The following is a 9,609-nucleotide window of genomic DNA, read 5'->3' on the forward strand; positions in this document are numbered from 1 at the left end:
ACATTATGTTTGCTGCATTTTGTTAACAAACCAAGGAAATATTCAAAGCATTTTAGAAAGAGCTCAGTAACAGGGTTTGAGGCCTAATAGGGGCCACATTACGTGTTTGGAAACATCCCGGAAACTTTCTCAATGCTGGCAGAAAAAGGAGTATACTCCACTTGGTTGTTGTAATATGGGGAGGATAGAAATTCAGTTCGGTCCCACAAATATTTATGGAAAGGCTGCTATGGGCCAACAGAGCCCTTGCCCTCAGGGTGCTTACAGTCAAGTGGGGGGTGTACAAGGACACTGGCAGGTGAGCACGTGGACATAAAAAGTCATCAACGTTGGTGGGCACATACTGACCCTGACCTGGGGCATCGGGCGAGGCTTTCTGGAGGAACCCGCAAGCAGAGTCCTAAGGCTGAGTGGAAGCTTTGCTGGCCATGGTTCTAGCTCCTGCCAGTGTTACACTTTCCTTAAACAGAGGAGTATCTGTGTGTTATGGAAGCTGGAGCTGAAAAGCCCATTCTGAGGATTCTCTGCCTTGAGAAATGTAACTCACGAAACTAACATCTCGAGTTTCCCTCTTTTTCCTTTCCTTCTCCTTCCAAGATCTTCCCATGCATAGGACAGATTCCAGTAAGCTTGAGGGTAGGGATGTGGGTAAGCAGATGTTACCTAGGATATATCCTCCAGCAATCAGGAGGGTCTTAGCTAATAGTGTCTGTTCTTTCATCGTTAAGTAGCGGTAAGAGCTGAAGGAGTGGCCTCAGAAATTAAGCGTGTGGTCACGAAAGGATGGGTTGGCTCACTCTCTCGCCCTCAACGACAGGCTGAGAGATAATGGGCAAGGTTTTTAACTCCAGTTGTCAGTTCTGTGGATGATGATGTTACCCTCCCTGGAGCAGGGGACTGTTGGGAATGATAAATTGAAGGTATTAGAGGGCACTTGGCAGCCTGAGAAAGAAAGGCAGTAATTAATGACTTTGGAGCAGTCTCGTGAAATATTGATGCCTGAAAGACACTTGACATTTTCTTTTCCCCAGACACTACGAACTCAGGAGAAGCATCCAGACTGTGGCAGTTGGGGTAGAGGGGTGAGCTGCAGAACACAGAGGAGAAGCTAAGAAAGACAGCGTAGAGCAGTCAGGAGAGCTGTCTTTCCCTGGACTGGGGTTTGAGGCTAGCTTCCTTGGGACCTCACCCCAGACTTTCTTTACCTTTCTAGTCCCCAGAGTTAGGACTTGGGTCTGATTTTAGCTGAGCCCTAGTCAAGCCAAAATTTAGCAGTATATGGTCATGGATTTTTAAAAAAGATTTTATTTATTTATTTGAGAGAGAGAGAGAGAAAGAGAAAAGGCGCAAACTGGGGGAGGGGCAGAGGGAAGGGAAATTGCTGGCTCCACGCACAGCGTGGAGTGGAAGCTAGGAGCCTGCCACCACGGGGGGAGGGGGAGGGCTCCATCCCAGGACCCTGAGATCATGACCTGAGCTGAAGTCAGATGTTTAACCTACTGAGCCACCAGGCTGGTCATGGATTTTTAAGAAAATTGCTTAAATTTTATTTTAAGGAAACTTGCCCCCCCATATATGTGCACACACACATACATATACCTGTGTGTATATATATGTACACATATATGTATGTACGTATATATACATATAAATGTTTTTCTTTGGGGTGCCTGGATGGCTCAGTCAGTTAAGCATCTGCCTTCAGCTCAGGTCATGATCTTAGGGTCCTGGGATCGAGCCTCACAGTGGGCTCCCTGCTCAGTGGGGGGTCTGCTTCTCCCTTACCCTTTGCACCTCCTCCCTGCTTGTGTTCTCTCTCTCTCAAATAGATAAATGCAATCTTTTTTTTTAAAAAGATTTTATTTATTTATTTGACAGAGAGAGACACAGCCAGCAAGAGAGGGAACACAAGCAGGGGGAGTGGGAGATGAAGAAGCAGGCTTCCAGCAGAGCAGGGAGCCCGATGCGGGGCTCGATCCCAGGACCCTGGGATCACGCCCTGGGCTGAAGGCAGATACTTAATGACTGAGCCACCCAGGCGCCCCATAAATGAAATCTTTTAAATTAAAAAAACATAAATGTTTTTCTTTGACTTTTAAGGAACACTTGTCACAATTTGTTTTTCATGCAAAACTGTGGCCGGATAAAAAAGATCCTAAAAATGAAATAAATAAAGTATCAAAACAAAAAGCCCTTGAATTTTGCTGAAATGAAATTTCAATTATAAATAAGAAGGCTTCTGTTTACTTGTAATGAACATTGTCCTCTTTGACATAATAGATAAATCTATTGAATAGTAACTCTTTGGCACACTGAGCTAAGTACTTGAATTTTAATTTAATCGCTCCCTGCAAAAAAAAAAAGAAAAGTATAAATTGCTTCCTGATGTTCTTAGGCGAGAGTGAAATCTGCAGCCTAGGCTAGGAAGCCCTGTGTCCCGAGCTCTGCGTCCCCCTCTGCATTTTCTGTCCCCCTACCCGGTTTCACTTTCTTCACAGTACTTTTTTGTATCTCTCATCTTCACATTTATTTCCCTCCATTTAAAAAAATTATTTATTTGAGAGAGAGCATGATGCTGAGCGGGGAGCCTGACCCAGGGCTCAATCCTGGGACCCTGAGATCATGACCTGAGCCAAAGGCAGACGCTTCACCGACTGAGCCACCCAGGCGCCCCTCCACCATTTTTAACCTTGTCATTGAAATATAATATAGGTGCAGAAAAGTGCATTTAGGTGAACTGCTGGATGGATTTTCCGATCGTCATGGGCTTAAGAAATGTATTTTTCTTGTGAAATATACAGAACATCCTTACCATTCTAACTGTTTTAAGTGTACAATTCGGTGGCATTCAGGACAGTTGCATTGCTGGGCCACCATCACCACCACCCGTCTCCAGAATGTTTTCGTCTATCTCAGCTGAAACTGTGTCCCCAGGCAACACCAGCTCCCTACGCCCCTCCCCAGTGCCCGGGGAACCAGCATTCTGCTTCTGTCTCTATGCATTTGACTTCTCCGGGGACCTCCTGCAGGGCCGTGAACTTCTGATAGGAAGTGGACTGCCTGTGGCCCTAAGACCAGACACAATGTGCCTCTCGTTTCCTTTTACTGGTGTAAATTAATTAATGTCCAGCTGAGTGCTGACAGTCCCCAGCCAGCAAAGGTGCTTGAAGACTGTTCTCATAGATTTTTCTCTCGTTTCCTATCATCACCGGGAGAACTGCTCTGCCGCTAATGTTTCAGAGTCGGATTGTGGTCTCCAGCGGGAGTAACAGGAGCTGCCCAGTGAACTGCTCTTGCCTGTCACAGTAATCAGTGGATTCCTTCCGTTAAGTGGATTTGGTTAAGTGCTCAGTGGTGGTTTGAATGCCATCTCTTAGAATAAATCGAAGCCATGTTTGAAGGATGCTGCTTCCAATAGTGATGATTTCTGAATTTTTCTTCTTCATCTGCTCTGAAAGGCTTGCTCTCTAAATATGAAGGTTTTGTATTCAAGCGTCTCTGCTTAGAAGAAAAATGTGTTAAGTATGCAGTTCTGCCTCGTTCCTGCCCCAATTCCTCCCCTAAGTCTGAATCCTGTGTAGCTGAGCAAGGAACAGCTGGAACTTATAAAGACCTGTTTCATCCGGGGGAAAGGCACATCTGGTTTAGAGTGTTTTTGGAAAATGAAAAAGCAGAATCAGAATTTGAAAAGATTGGAGTGTGTTGGGGGAATGTGTCCATGCCTTATTCCAGAGCTTGAGAATCGTGAGGACATTTGGTTTGGAGGAAGCGGGCAGTCCTGCAAATGAGGCCTCCCTCTCTCCAAAGCCTCATAGAACCAACCCAGTGAGCGGTCCAGGCGTCAGAAAAGTGGATCAGAATTTTGTCACAGGAGTTGGAGAAGACAGAAGAGAAGCTGTGTTTCCCTCCACTTTAAAGTAACAAGGACCGGGGCACCTGGGTGGCTCAGTCGGTCAAGTGTCTGCCTTTGGCTCAGGTCATGATCCCAGGGTCCTGGAATCGAGTCCCTCATCGGGCTCCCTGCTCAGCTGGGAGTCGGCTTCTCCCTCTCCCTCTGCAGCGCCCTCTGCTGTTCCCTTGCTTGCGCATGCTTTCTCTCTCTCTCTTTCTCTCTGTCTCAAATAAATAAATAAAATCTAAAAAAAAAAATAAAGTAACAAGGACCAACAACCTTTAACCCCTGTTGTTTTGGAGGGACTACTGAGGATGGATAAGTTTCATTGGATGAAATTATGGTTCTCAAAGCATAATGCCCTTCCTGTATTGGAAGTACACGGCCACGCCCTGTGCCACGTGAGTTTGTGTTTATTCCCCCACTGGTATGGATGGAGGCTCTGTCCTCCCTTCAGTGGTTTTAGGCTTTCCCACATAACTTGCTTTGGCCAACAGAATATGGGCAGAAGTGACAGCACGCCGTTTCACTCAGCCCCCTTGTGCTCATGCCAGTTGACGTGAGAAGAGCATGCCTCGGGGAGATGCTGATCCAGGAGCATGAGGCCAATCTCAGGGAGCAAACCTGAATCTGAGCTGCACCTTGGAGCCAGGCTGACCCGCAGCCTAAAGTATATTGACCTTGTTGGCCTCTAAATTCATGAATGATTGAATACATGCTTGTTGTAGGCTGCTAAGATTTGGGGAAGTTTGTTACAGGGCAGTATTATGGCAATAGCTGACTAATGCAAAGGCCAAAATGCAGAAGCAGAGAGTAGAAGGTTAAGTGAAGCAGACGGTTAATGCCTAAGGAAGGAAGTGACGGTGGGGCCTGCACAAAAAGCGAGTAGGGAAGGGCCTCCAAGAAGAATAAGGTGAGGACAAGAGGCAAGGAGTATTAGAGTTGCCGCAGCTCCTGCAGATATTGCGATGGGCCGTGGCATGGGAGCAACACACACACACACACACACACACACACACACACACACACACACCCTAGCCCCTCTGTGCCTTTGATGAGCAGTGGGCTTTTCTGGTGTCATTGTTCAGTGTCATCTGGGAGGTTTCTGGGGAGGGAGTCGGTGTTGGATTCCTAGGAAGGTGTAGACTCCCGATTTTAGGGTCTACCTGGGCTCGTGGTTGCAATATATGGATGGAGCACTAATGGAGAGGTGGGGCATGTGAGATCTAAGGACAGAACTCTGCTGAATGGGTATTAGCACCATCAAAATGTGTTTTTTTTTAATTTAAATTCAGTTAATTAATATATAGTGTATTATTGGTTTCAGAGGTAGAGGTCAGTGATTCATCAGGCTTATATAACACCCAGTGCTCATTCCATCCCATGCCCTCCTTAATGTCCATCACCCAGTTACCGAAATGGTTTTGTTTTTTTTTTTAAAGATTTTATTTTTAAGTAATCTCTACATCCAATGTGGGGCTCAAACTCATGACCCCGAGATCAAGAGTTGCACCCTTTACTGACTGAGCCTGCCAGGTGCTCCTGGGATGGGCCCTTGGAAGCACATAAGCCTGGTGTGAGCTGGGGTCTGTAAGGTCTTGTGACCTTGGGGAAGTAATTTAATCTCTTCCTACGGAGAGTTGGAGAACGGAAATAGTCTTAGTACCTACCCCATAGGCTTGTCCTGAGCTGTGAGAGACAGTGAGCCCCTGCCACAATGCCCGGCACAGAGTGAGGCCCTCCACCAATGACCATGCTGCCATTTTGTAACAAGAACTGATATCCAGTGTTCGGGAAGGAATTGACACATCTTGTTTTTCTGAGCCTAGATCTTTCATAAAGACAGGAATTCCACCCAATGGATTATGAAGTCCTGAACTCTTACTGGCCTACTCCGAGCAGAAAGCAGTTCTCCCACCATTTTTTACGTTCTTGTTCAGTCCACATCAGTCCAAAGTCACTGGCTTTTGTTGTCCCTCTTGTTTTCTCAGGGAAGTCTGTTTATTCTGAAGCTTGTAGGGGAGAGCAAGGTGGAGGCGGACCCGAGGAACAGATGGCCGAGCTCAGAAGGGTGCCCCACCTTACACCAGCTTGGGCTGTGGGCAGCACTATTTTCTAGTTGGCTCTTCCACCGCGAGCTGGGAAGCCCCTCTGTCGCACCTATGGGGAATAAAAAGGATCAGATGACCTTATCACAACTTCAGCTGCGGTAGACTTAGCGAGACTGTTCTCTAAACACTCACTTGCATTTATTTTCCTCACCTACTGTATATGACTGCTCGGTTCTGTCTTGTGCTCTCCTTTTCCAGGGGGAGAATTTTCCAGATCACTGGGCTCCCTGCCCAGCCATTTTTACATTTTTCTTAGCGTTTGTGTAGAGGAGCCCATTTGCCCCAGAAAGCATTTGCTTCCAATAATCGGTCCTTCGGGGGGCTCTTTGTCCTTGGTCCTGGTTCAATAGCTGAGTGGGGACACAAGGGGATTTAGCCCCCCTCTTCACAGAGCATGTGGTGATGGGGTAAGGGGGATGCCCTCACTCCCTCCCCAAAGGCCTCTGACTCTTCAACAACCTGCAACAATGAAAATGGCTTCTACTGTTTTCTCTCCTCTCTCTTTCCCCGAGAGAACAGGCCAAATGTTGTTCGGGTCCTCTTGCATCAGATTTGAGTTTGTACTTCATTATAGAAATCTAGTCATAGCAGGAAATGCTCTTAACAAAAGTGCACACTTGCTGGCTTCTTACCATGTGCCTGTCATTCTAAGTGCTTTATGCGTGTTTATTCATCAATCCTCTCAATTACCTTTCAGAGTGGGTACTACCATTGTCCTCCTTTAGAGATGAGGAAACTGAGCCTCACAGAAGCTCAGGAGCTTCCCTGGAGGTGCACAGCTGCCTCCCCCCAGCCCTCCCTCCTCTTTCTTCCTTATTTCCACTGCCTCTCGAGGTTGCTGGGGAATGCATTCCATACAGGTCAGCCTCTGGGCACGGAGTAGGGTGGGGACAGTGGGAAGTGGACCCGGAGAGGCACAGGGAGGATATGAGGATACGTGGCATACACCACTTTCGCCTCCTTCTTCCAACGAGGGATCTGCAGGGACCATGTCTTATTGGGTCAAACCTGCTCTTCAAGGAATTCACAGCAACCCCATCACATTCAGCCTTCTCCCTTCTGAATCTATAGAGAATGGGCCTTGCACTCCATTTGCTGGTATCCTTACGCTGTGTGTCTGTTTTATATATTGTGTATGTTATTTATATATATTTAAAATCTTATTGGTTTATGTTACTTTGATATCCAGGCCAAGGGGAGTTTTGTGCTTGTGGGGACAAGCATCACCACGGGCCTCTCCGGGGCAGTCTGGCAGCCGAGGATGGGAATAGCCTGGTCGGCACGGAGATGGCAAATGGACCCTCATCCTGCTCAGAGCACATACTGAAGGCAAGAAGGTTCTCGTGGAGTGGCTGAGACTCTCAGCTCCGAATCTAGAGAGATTGGGTTTACACTCCAACTTTGTGCGTTCCTGATTGGACTAGTGCTTCACCCCCTGGAGTCTGTCTTTCCTCATCTGTGGGGATGGCTCTTACAGCTCTTTCCTCTCCTAAGGATTAAATGAGATCATGAATGTAAAGAAAGTGGCACATCAGAGGCGCTCCCGTCGGGAAGGGGCTGGGCTTTACTCACCTTTGAATCCCTGCCCCCAGCACAGGGGCCAGCACGTAGCAGGTGCTTGGGAGCTATTTCCTGACCCGAACGGAGGATTTGGGTGCTGGAAGCGTTATCGGGTTCCGATGTAATTAATGCTCCTCTCCCTTGTCTCTGTAGAGCCCCCTTGCCTAGCACTGAAGGTCTTCGAAGGTGATTGTATGTCAGTAATCCATTTTCCCAGCGCCCTCTTTGTCGGAGGCCCTGTGATGCCTCAGCCTGAGGGCAACAGTAGACTCCGGCACCTTGTACTTCCCATGGCCTGGCTTACACTGCCCTCTGCCGTGCGCTTGCGGGACAAGCATGTTAAAGGAGGGTTGGCGGTGACTTTTTCTTGACATTGGAGAAGAGAGGCCCCCCTATAGGGGCTCTTTGCAGTGCTCTTGTGGGGAGAGGTGGTGTTTAAGACCCCCTCCCCAATTTAGCTTGCAACTCATGAGGCTTACCAAACACAAGAGGCTTTATAGCAACGTCCCCGACCATTTGGCCATCGGATAATGCCATCTTTGTAGGCTCAAATTTCTCAGGCACTTTGTGTTTGGCCCTGGCCAAAAAAGGAACGGGGTTGAGTTTATTCAATACGATTCATGCGTCTGCTATCTAGTTTCTTCTGAATCCCTGGGCACCTAATTGTTAGAACTGTCCCAGCTGCTCCAAGGGTCTGGGGGTCACAGGCGGCATCGGATCCAGGTGAGAACGGGAATGGACCCTCCCGAGCTGGGGCTTGCAGCAGCTTGCCTCATCAACCTGCTTACCCCACCCTGCCTTCTGTCTGTTGTCCCTTCTCAGAGCTGACCCCTGTCTGGGTCCGTGAACACGAACCCACGTCAAAGTAGGAAAGTGGGGGCTAAAGACCAGGCTACCTCCCATTGACCTCGCTGTGGAAACTGCTAGAAGTGTATGTACGCCAGAGCCCCAGCTGAGGTCCCAGCTGATGGCCAATACAAGTCACCAGACATGAAGGAGGAAGCTCCAGGCACCTTCTGACTGCAACCTCATGAGAGACCCCAAGCACGAACAGCCTAGCTTAGCCTCGCCAACCCCCCAACTCGGGAGCTAATAATGATGGTTGTTTAAAGCCCCAGAGTTTGGGGGTGATTTGTTATACGGCAATAGATATCCAGGAAAAGTGGTTTATTAGGATTTGGGATTCTGGGTATCAACACTGCTTTTCTATATTTTCCAAGATTTCTGCAGTGACCATTTATTTCTTTTATAATTGTTATTCAGAATAAAAACACGGGAGCGCTTGGGTGGCTCAGTGGATTGAGCAGTTGAGCGGCTGACCTCAGCTCAGGTCATGATCCCAGGGTCCTGGGATGGAGCCCCACATCAGGGCTCTGCTCAGGGGGAGTCTGCTTCTCCCTCTCCCTCCGCTTCCCCCCCCCCCATGCTCTCTCTCTCTCACATAAATAAACAAAATCTTTAGAAAAAAAGAAGAAGAAAAAAAAACACAGTCTAATTTTTTTCCCACTTCACCAAGGGAGAAATTAGGTCTGAATTTGAATTGAGGGACTTAAACCAGATTTGGGGAAAAATTTTCCATGCAAGATTAATTAGATGCTGGAAAGCACTAGAGACACATTCAAGTTGGTATGAGGGAAAGAGTGGTCGATTTGGAGCGAGGAAGCTTGGATATGAATCTTAGTTTTTCTGGGTGACCTTGAGCAAGTCCTTGCTCAAATTCAGCTTTCTATTTTGAAAAATGCAGCTGGCTGCTTAGGGAAGATAACATCCAGCAGGGCGCCTGGCCCAGAAAAGTGGTAGGTGATCCTGCCTCATCAATGCCAATTATGAACAGGCATCTGCAAGCTCTGTGCGGGGCCCATCCTTCACTGCCACCAGAGGCTGCAGTTCCAATAACAAAATCCGCCTGGAGAAAAACCACAACTTAAAAAAAAAAAAAAAAAAAAATCCGGAAACACTGAGCAGCTCTCCCAGAGGTCCCGGCCTGCGCCGCCCGCCCGAGTGGCTGGGGGTGGGTAGCGCCGCTCTTCCCGGGACCCCGGCGCG

The sequence above is a fragment of the Ursus maritimus genome, unplaced genomic scaffold (assembly GCF_017311325.1).
Source record: "Ursus maritimus isolate PB19 unplaced genomic scaffold, ASM1731132v1 scaffold_29, whole genome shotgun sequence".
Classification (NCBI taxonomy): domain Eukaryota; kingdom Metazoa; phylum Chordata; class Mammalia; order Carnivora; family Ursidae; genus Ursus; species Ursus maritimus.